The sequence below is a fragment of the Helianthus annuus genome, chromosome 14 (genome assembly GCF_002127325.2).
Source record: "Helianthus annuus cultivar XRQ/B chromosome 14, HanXRQr2.0-SUNRISE, whole genome shotgun sequence".
Taxonomy (NCBI): domain Eukaryota; kingdom Viridiplantae; phylum Streptophyta; class Magnoliopsida; order Asterales; family Asteraceae; genus Helianthus; species Helianthus annuus.
In genome coordinates this window covers 151,902,519-151,911,921 of record NC_035446.2, presented here as the reverse complement: position 1 = coordinate 151,911,921, position 9,403 = coordinate 151,902,519, and positions in this window count along the sequence as shown.

The following is a 9,403-nucleotide window of genomic DNA, read 5'->3' as shown; positions in this document are numbered from 1 at the left end:
CTGGTACAAGACATCCTTCGATGACAAGGAGCGAAGAGCCACAACGACGAAGGGATCTTTACGAACCAGCGAGGCATTCCACTTCGCACAGCTCAACGCCATCCTACCGGCACTCCTTTGGGCCAGATTCAGAAAATAATCTCAACAACCCACAACCTTCCTTCATACCTCTACAACGTTCGGTTTCGCACCGGAATTACGACGACCCTACTCCCTACTACGTAGCTCAGTTTAATCCGGCTGACTACATACAGGAACCTTCAGGATTTGTTCCGCTTGGTCCTCAAGACCACTTTTCTGAAGATCCCATGGAGGAAGATGAGGATCCAACTGAACCAGCTCGTGGTACGCCCACGCATCCGATAGAAGTATCTGATGGATCTTCATATCATGGTCCGCAGTATCAAGGCCCAGATAGCTTTATGGCCTTGTTTGACCGACATGAGTGGTACAACACACCATCTCATCAGACACAACAACCGAGACATCCACAGGATCCCTCTGAGGATTCACGCTTTGAGGCAGTTACGCCACCACCTCCGCCACCGGCACAACCAGTAATACCTGATCCGCCGAGGCGTAGGAGGACCAATGCTCGTATGTCTACACGAGGAGGAGGGGGTAACCACTTCAGCACTCCTCGACATTCTAGTAGCAGTCACTATCCGCCGCTACAAGAAGAAGGACCTTCAAGTCCTATACAAGAAGCGAACTCCGCACCTACTGCACGAAATTCGCCACCATTTGGGTATGACCAACCCATACCAGCTTACACAGGTCCAACGGCTTACAACCCGTTTGAACCGTCACAAGCACAATACAACTACGGCTATGAGCGCGACCCATATGTGGTGTCGGCTAGATATAATGCGCGCTACCCTGACGGAGCACATGGAAACATGGGACCACCGGATTACTCAGCTCATGGGTATCCAATACCTCCCAGACCTCCAGTTCCGCATCAAGCGCCACAACCACGATTCTCTCCTCCTGAACAGGAAGAAATACTCCATCGACTAGATCGTGTGGAGAGAGAGTTCGAAGAAGAGAAAAAGAGCCACCGAGGATTTCTCAAAGGCTTGGCGAACCTACTAAAGGGCAAAAAGAAGAAGCGTGACCACTAGCCCTTAATAGTTGTACTAATGTAATTTCTACTTTGAAATAAGTCCCTGTGTGGACAACTTATCGTATTTCAGTCCCTACGTGGACTTATCTTTAGTCCTTGCATGGACACCTATCTTGTATTAGTCCTTGCGTGGACTTGTCACTTATTTTAAAACCTCTATGGGGGTATGTATTATTTGAAAGACCCGTTTAGGGCAATATGTAATTGTATTTGAAATTTCGGAATGTATGTCATGAGTTTTGTTTTAATATATAAATCAAAACCATTCCTTTTATATTGATCTGCCTAATAAAGAATCTTAAGGGGGTGAAACCTAGCTTGGGGTCTTTTAAGATCAGTCAAGATGGTACGACCTAGCTGAAAAGATTCTGATTCCCTGTTAACCTCTGTACGCATGTTAACATTCATGGCAGATGTGATTCGTTATAATCACGCACGTCATTCTTATACAATAATCCTTTGAGGATTTCAAAACCCAACTAAATGATATATAGATCGTGGGTTAAATCACCAATGAAGGTGATCAATATTATAAAGACATCCATTTAGTGATGCAATGCCTACGGGCCAGTACTATAAAGACATCCATTTAGTGATGCAATGCCTACGGGCCAGTACTATAAGGACATCCATTTAGTGATGCAATGCCTACGGGCCAGTATTATAAAGACATCCATTTAGTGATGTAGTGCCTACGGGCCAGTATTATAAAGACATCCATTAGTGATGCATTGCCTACGGGCCAACATATTAAAACATCCATTAGTGATGTAGTGCCTACGGGCCAATATTATTAAAACATCCATTAGTGATGTAGTGCCTACGGGCCAATATTATAAAAACATCCGTTTGAGATGTAGTGCCTACGGGCCAACCATACTAAAACATCCATTAGAGGTGTAGTGCCTATGGGCCGAAATAATTGCCTTATAATGACAAAGACAGTGGTGGTCTATGACTCCCTGTCAGGAAGAGATAAAAAGAACTACGGTTCAATTCTCTATGCCTTTGATTCTCTGGAATCTCGGCTAATATTATAAAACATCATCATGATTAGGCTTTATGCCGCCAATACTACTTATATAGTTGAATTAGGATATATTCAAATCCTAATATGTAATGAATCAATAAGTTAACCGAATATGGTCTCTGTACCATGGTTGACAAATTGTCATAAAAGACAATCATATAATAATCTCCTAAATTAAAATTTTGTTATCTTCTGTAACAGATTCAAGTTACAATGGCGGATCCCAATGGAGAGAACAGCCACACAAATGAAGATGACTATGACAATGCGTCAGTACATTTGACAGGCGCACAGCTAAAGGCTCTGATCAACAATGCTGTCCAGGCAGCTATTGATCGTCAACATACTGAGTCTCAAGGCAGATCTGTGTCAAAACCACCCTCTAAACCAAAGACACACTCCAAACCACCCTCTGAACCCAAGAAAGATGACGACAAGCATTCGTCTACTGAGCACAACGTTCACCGCGATAGAGAATATACTGATGCGTCCAGTGCTAAGGGTTGCACCTACAAATACTTTGTATCATGTAAGCCCCGTGAATTTACAGGGGAGAAGGGTGCGGTTGATTGTATCACCTGGCTGGACGAGATGGACACGATTGTGGACATCAGCGGGTGCGCTGAGAGGGACGTGGTTAAGTTTGTGTCCCAGTCATTCAAGGGCGAGGCCCTGGCGTGGTGGAGAGCTCTGGTGCAGGCTTCAGGTAAGTCTGCCTTGTACAAAATGTCATGGGGGGAGTTTATTACCCTCATAAAAGAAAACTACTGCCCTCAGCACGAGGTTGAAAAGATTGAGGCTGATTTTGTCTCACTAATGATGACAAACCTGGATTGTCAAGCATATCTGACAAGTTTTAACACTATGTCACGCCTGGTACCATATCTTGTGACACCAGAACCTAGAAGGATTGCCCGATTCATTGGGGGCTTAGAGCCGGCAATCAAGGCCAGTGTGAAGGCCTCTAGGCCGACGACCTTCAGGTCAGTTACTGACCTCTCCTTGTCTCTTACACTTGATGCTGTCCGTCTGAGGGCACAAAGGAGCAAGGAGGCTGAAAAACGAAAGCGTGAGGATGATACCTCACGAAAGTCTGGGAAAAAGCACCGTGGAAACGGTGAAGGCAAGAGAGGGTCGGAGGCAAAGAAGGAGGGGCAAGCTGATGGAAGACCTTACTGCAAGGTCTGCAAGAAACCTCACTCCGGGAAGTGTAGGTTTGCGTCTGGTTCGCAGTCGCAACAAAGGACTCCACCCTGTGGGCTATGCAAGTCCAAGGATCATAAGACAGTGGAGTGCAAAAAGATAAAGGACGCAACCTGCTATAATTGTAATGAAAAGGGGCACATAAAGAGTAATTGCCCGAAGTATGCCAAGAAGGCAGAAGAGACTAAGAAGACAAATGCGAGAGTTTTTCGCTTGGATGCAAAGGAAGCGGTCAAGGACGACAATGTGCTTACAGGTACTTTTCTCGTAAATAATATATTTGCAAGAGTACTGTTCGATTCTGGCGCTGACAAGTCCTTTGTAGACCAGAAATTTTGCCAACTACTAAATATGCCAATCAAAACCCTTGACGTGAAATACGAAGTAGAGTTAGCGGACGGCACGATAGAAACCGTCTCTACTATTCTAGAAGAATGTGAAATATCCATTAGGAACCATTCTTTTCCTTTATCTCTACTTCCCTTCAAATTGGCGGGTTTTGATATCGTGCTAGGCATGGACTGGTTATCCCATAACCAGGCCCAAATCATTTGTGGCAAGAGGCAAATAGTTTTAAAGACTCCGAGTGGTGAATCTCTTACCATTCGAGGGGATACGCACTACGGATTGCCAGAAGACGTATCTATGCTGAAAGCTTCAAGGTGTTTGAACAGAGGCTGTGTAATTTACATGGCTCAGGTGATAATTGAAGAACCAAAGCCGAAGATCGAGGATCTTCCTGTCATTTCTGAATACCCCGAGGTTTTTCCTGAAGAACTACCTGGTTTGCCACCAGATAGACAAGTGGAGTTCAGAATTGACATCATTCCTGGAGCAGCTCCGATAGCAAGAGCACCTTACAGATTAGCGCCAACAGAAATGAAAGAACTGAGGACCCAGTTGGATGAACTGCTGGCGAAAGGTTTTATCAGACCTAGTTCATCTCCCTGGGGAGCTCCTGTCCTATTTGTAAAGAAGAAGGACGGATCGATGCGGTTGTGCATCGACTATCGAGAACTAAATAAAGTTACCATAAAGAATAGATATCCTTTACCAAGGATCGATGATCTGTTCGACCAGCTGCAAGGAGCAAGCTACTTCTCCAAGATCGACTTAAAGTCGGGTTATCATCAACTAAGGGTCAGAGATGAAGATGTACACAAGACTGCATTTAGGACTCGCTATGGTCATTACGAGTTCCTAGTGATGCCTTTTGGGCTCACAAATGCGCCGGCTGCGTTCATGGATCTCATGAATCGCGTTTGCAAGCCGTACTTGGACAAATTCGTCATAGTCTTCATTGACGATATCCTTATCTATTCCAAGAACCAAGCTGACCACGAGAAGCACCTTCGTTGCATTCTCGAATTACTACAACGTGAGAAACTCTACGCCAAGTTCTCGAAATGTGAATTCTGGCTACGAGAAGTTCAATTTTTAGGACACGTTGTGAGTGAGCGTGGTATCCAAGTGGATCCCGCTAAGGTAGAGGCAGTCATGAAGTGGCAAGAGCCAAAGACGCCTACCGAGATTCGTAGTTTCCTGGGGTTAGCAGGATACTACCGGAGATTTATTGAAAATTTTTCAAGGATTGCTGCGCCCTTGACTTCCTTGACCAAGAAGAAAGAAAAGTACATTTGGGGCCCGAAGCAGCAAGAGTCCTTTGAAATACTGAAGCAGAAACTAAGCAACGCACCTGTGTTGACCTTACCTGAGGGTACAGATGAATTCGTAGTTTACTGCGACGCATCACACACGGGCATGGGGTGTGTGCTTATGCAAAAGGGCAAGGTGATTGCCTATGCTTCAAGGCAATTAAAGGTGCATGAAAAGAATTACACCACCCATGATTTGGAGTTGGGTGCCGTTGTATTTGCACTAAAGTTGTGGAGACATTACCTTTATGGTATTAAATTTGTGATTTATTCTGATCACAAAAGCCTCCAGCACCTGTTCAACCAGAAGGAGTTGAACATGAGACAGCGCCGTTGGATGGAAACCCTGAATGATTATGACTGTGAAATCAGGTACCATCCTGGCAAGGCGAATGTGGTCGTCGATGCATTGAGCAGGAAAGAAAGGGTAAAACCCATTCGAATCAATGCCAAGAGCATTGAAGTTAAAAATAATTTGATTGAAAGGATTTTGGCTGCACAGCGAGAGGCTGTGTTGGAAGCTAATTATCCTAATGAAAAGCTGGGAGTAACTGAGGAGCAGTTGACTCTTAGCAAGGATGGAATTCTTAGGCTGAATGGACGTATATGGGTTCCGATTTATGGGGGACTACGAGATGTTGTTCTCCAGGAAGCCCATAGTTCCAAATACTCAGTCCATCCGGGTGCAGATAAAATGTACCAAGACTTAAAGGCAAATTATTGGTGGATAGGCTTGAAAAAGTCTGTAGCCGCACATGTAGCAAAGTGCTTGACTTGTGCTCAAGTCAAAGCCGAGCACCAAAAGCCGTCTGGCTTGCTACAACAGCCTGAACTTCCCAAGTGGAAGTGGGAATGTGTAACTATGGACTTCATAACCAAGTTACCCAAGACCAGGAAAGGAAATGATACAATATGGGTCATAGTCGATAGGCTGACTAAATCAGCTCATTTTCTACCCATTAAGGAGACGTATAGCTCCGATATGTTAGCCCAACTTTATGTTGATAAGATTGTAGCCTTACACGGCATACCTGTGTCTATTATCTCCGACAGGGATACTAGATACACATCTCATTTCTGGAAAAGTTTCCAGCAATCTTTGGGCACGCGTTTGAACTTTAGTACGGCTTACCATCCACAGACGGACGGTCAAAGTGAGCGTACTATCCAAACGCTAGAAGACATGCTACGTGCATGTGCGATCGATTTAGGTGGTAACTGGGATAAAAACCTACCCCTGATCGAATTCTCCTACAATAATAGCTACCACACCAGCATAAAGGCTGCGCCTTTTGAGGCATTATATGGTAGGAAATGCAGATCGCCTGTTTGTTGGGCGGAAGTAGGAGAGGTCCAATTGTCGGGACCAGAGATTGTTTTCCAGACGACGGACAAGATTGTCCAGATCCGGGAACGTCTCAAGGCTGCCCGCGATAGGCAGAAGAGCTACGCTGATCCAAAGCGTAAGGATTTTCACTTCGAAGTGGGTGAAAAGGTATTACTTAAGGTGTCACCCTGGAAGGGGGTGATGCGTTTCGGCAAGAAGGGCAAGCTGAGTCCGAGATACATAGGGCCTTTTGAGGTCATTGAACGAGTCGGATCAGTTGCCTATAAACTAAACTTGCCTGAAGAGCTCAATGGAATTCACAATGTGTTCCACATCTGCAATCTCAAAAAGTGCTTCGCCGACGAGTCGTTGGTGATTCCACACACAGATGTGCATATAGATGAGAGCTTAAAATTCATTGAAAAACCTTTGTCGATTGAAGATCGACAGGTGAAGAAGCTTCGCAGAAAGCACGTACCGATTGTAAAAGTCAAATGGGATGCTCGTAGAGGTCCTGAATATACGTGGGAAGTCGAAGCTACAATGAAAGAAAAATACCCCTATTTATTTGAGTAAATCTCGGGTCGAGATTTATTTTAAGGGGGTGAGGATGTAACACCTCGAAAATTTTGTGTCCAATGATGTGCTAACACGTGTCATTTGTTTACACGTGGCATCTATAATAAATAAAGGACTAATTTTGGCAAACCTTGAAAGTATATAAATTCGAGGGTTATAAATGTCAACAAGGGTAAATATACTGTATAGTATCCCTAAATAATGCTTAAACCTTCAAACGAATAAATTATAGATCGTACAAAAATAAAACGCGGAAGAAAGTGAGAGATTACAAACTACAGGGGTTAACTGTGTCAACATGTTTAATAATACCTCTGAGTGACCCTTTAACGTTCCAAAGACTTTGTAACGGTATTATACCCTCACTAAAATAACATATATGAATTTCGCGAAGTTTCGATATGAAACGAGAAAGTTACGATCGAATTCGTAGAAGAAGGGTTAAAAGCGTCAACAGTGAAAGTTAAGGCTTTCCAATATAATTAATAAATAAACCGGGGACTTAATAATGCGGGTAATTAACACGAGGCCCCTATCGGTAAATAACCGAGGGCCAAACCGCAAAGTTACCCCTTCAAAACCGAAAGGTCAGGTGAATCATTACGAAAGATTTCGTTATTAATGGCCAGATTCTGTAATCATTACAAAAAGATTTAAAAATCCTGAAATCTTAACCTTAGGCGACCCGCGTAAGGTTTAAACATAAGTTGAGGCGGGCCGCGAGCCTCCTCTATTTCGCGTCTGATATTTGATCTTTAGGCGACCCGCATTAAAACACATGGGAACTCCCATGCGGGCCGCGTAAAGTGCCCAGATGCAGAAAAATTGTGTTTTCTTGACTTTTGGAGCTTGTGAACGATCATGCACATAATTATGGGGCATGGGCACCCTATGCTCAACCCATAACACTTAGGGGACACCTACCATCACCTCTGGTCTGATAGTAGTGCTTGCAATGATCAATATGGCTTAGCATTTGGCTATAAATAGCCATGTTGTAGTTACAACATTCACACAACTCAAACAACTTCCATCTGATCATTCTAAGTGCTCCCAAGTGTTCTTCTCTGCTCCATATTCAAGTCCTAACTTCTGTAAGTTGCCTTGATCATTCATACTTCAGTTTATGCTTAGTATTTAGCTAAAAACCAAACCGTCGTAAGTATGGTTTGACTTTAAAATAACTCAGTGATGGTTCAGTCTTATGACGAATCAAAAGTAGTTTTGAGTTGGTATTTATGTGGGTAATAAACCTCTAAAATGGTTCCCCCTGATCACCACTCTAACTATGTCAAATGTCGAGTCAAACGTGCGGTTAAAAAGTCAACAGAAAGCTATTTTAGCGATTTATGCATAATCTGTAATATATATGTTATGGAACCTGTTTTGACAATCATAAAACATGATAATAAGTATATAAACCTGTTTGCGCTCGTTTGAATCGATCATTTACTATATAGAACCGGTTCGAAGCCGAAAGTCGCATAAGTTTGACTTTTGCTTTGACTTCAGTTCTGACCCGTTTTAGTGAGGTATAAATATACCTTAGGACTCTCTTAGGACCAGGTCACATGTTGGTATACACCTCTGTGGTCGGTTCATGAGTTATCCGAGTCTTTTAAGTATTTCCGTCATTCGCCTAAAAGTTGACCGTAACGGCCTTTTAAAATAAAAACGAGTATTTCGGACACGTGAACGGACCAAAACCTTGCTTATTAAATTATAAGCATGTCCCTAAAGTTTCACGTCAATCCGAGGTCTAGAATGAGAGTTATGCTAAAAGGCGCACTTTTAAGAAAGTTTTGTAATTAACGGCGCAATTAGCATAACGCCCATCTAACCCAAGTTTTCGTCACTAAAACTTTTACCCACTGTGGTAAAATAATATTTTGGGAATTTTAAAGATTTTTAATAATTTTTACCTTGCTCATAACCTGCGGTTATGGCTACGGTCCGGTAAATACCGAATATGCCCTTTTTGGCCAAAACGGGAGTTCTACAAGGTCTTTTGACCCGATTCCAGTCGCCACTGGTTTTAAATAATAAATAAAGTATTTTAAGCTTTATAAGCTGTTCGGGAAACTCAGATTTCCTGTAGAACTCGAAAATCCCTTTTAAAGTCTTTAAAATGACCGAAAAGCCCCTACGGGGCATAATATTAACTTAAACTCGTTACGGGCATTACGGAAGGTATCCTACTGATACCAAAATACTTTTAAGGCATATTGACTTAGGAAATAAGCGTAGGACTCTTATGGTTAACCGTTTCGCCTATTTGCGCACACGGTACGGCCCACGGAACTAGTTTTCGTGCAATAGCCGATATGGGTCAAATTATATTATTTGAACCCCAAAATCCAGAGTATGAACTATAAACCCATATAAAACAAGTCACTGAACTTGTCGGGTCCAAATCATACTCCATTCTCGGTTTTCGCCTTTTCGTGCGAATTAACCATATCTATATATCGGAATCAACCGGT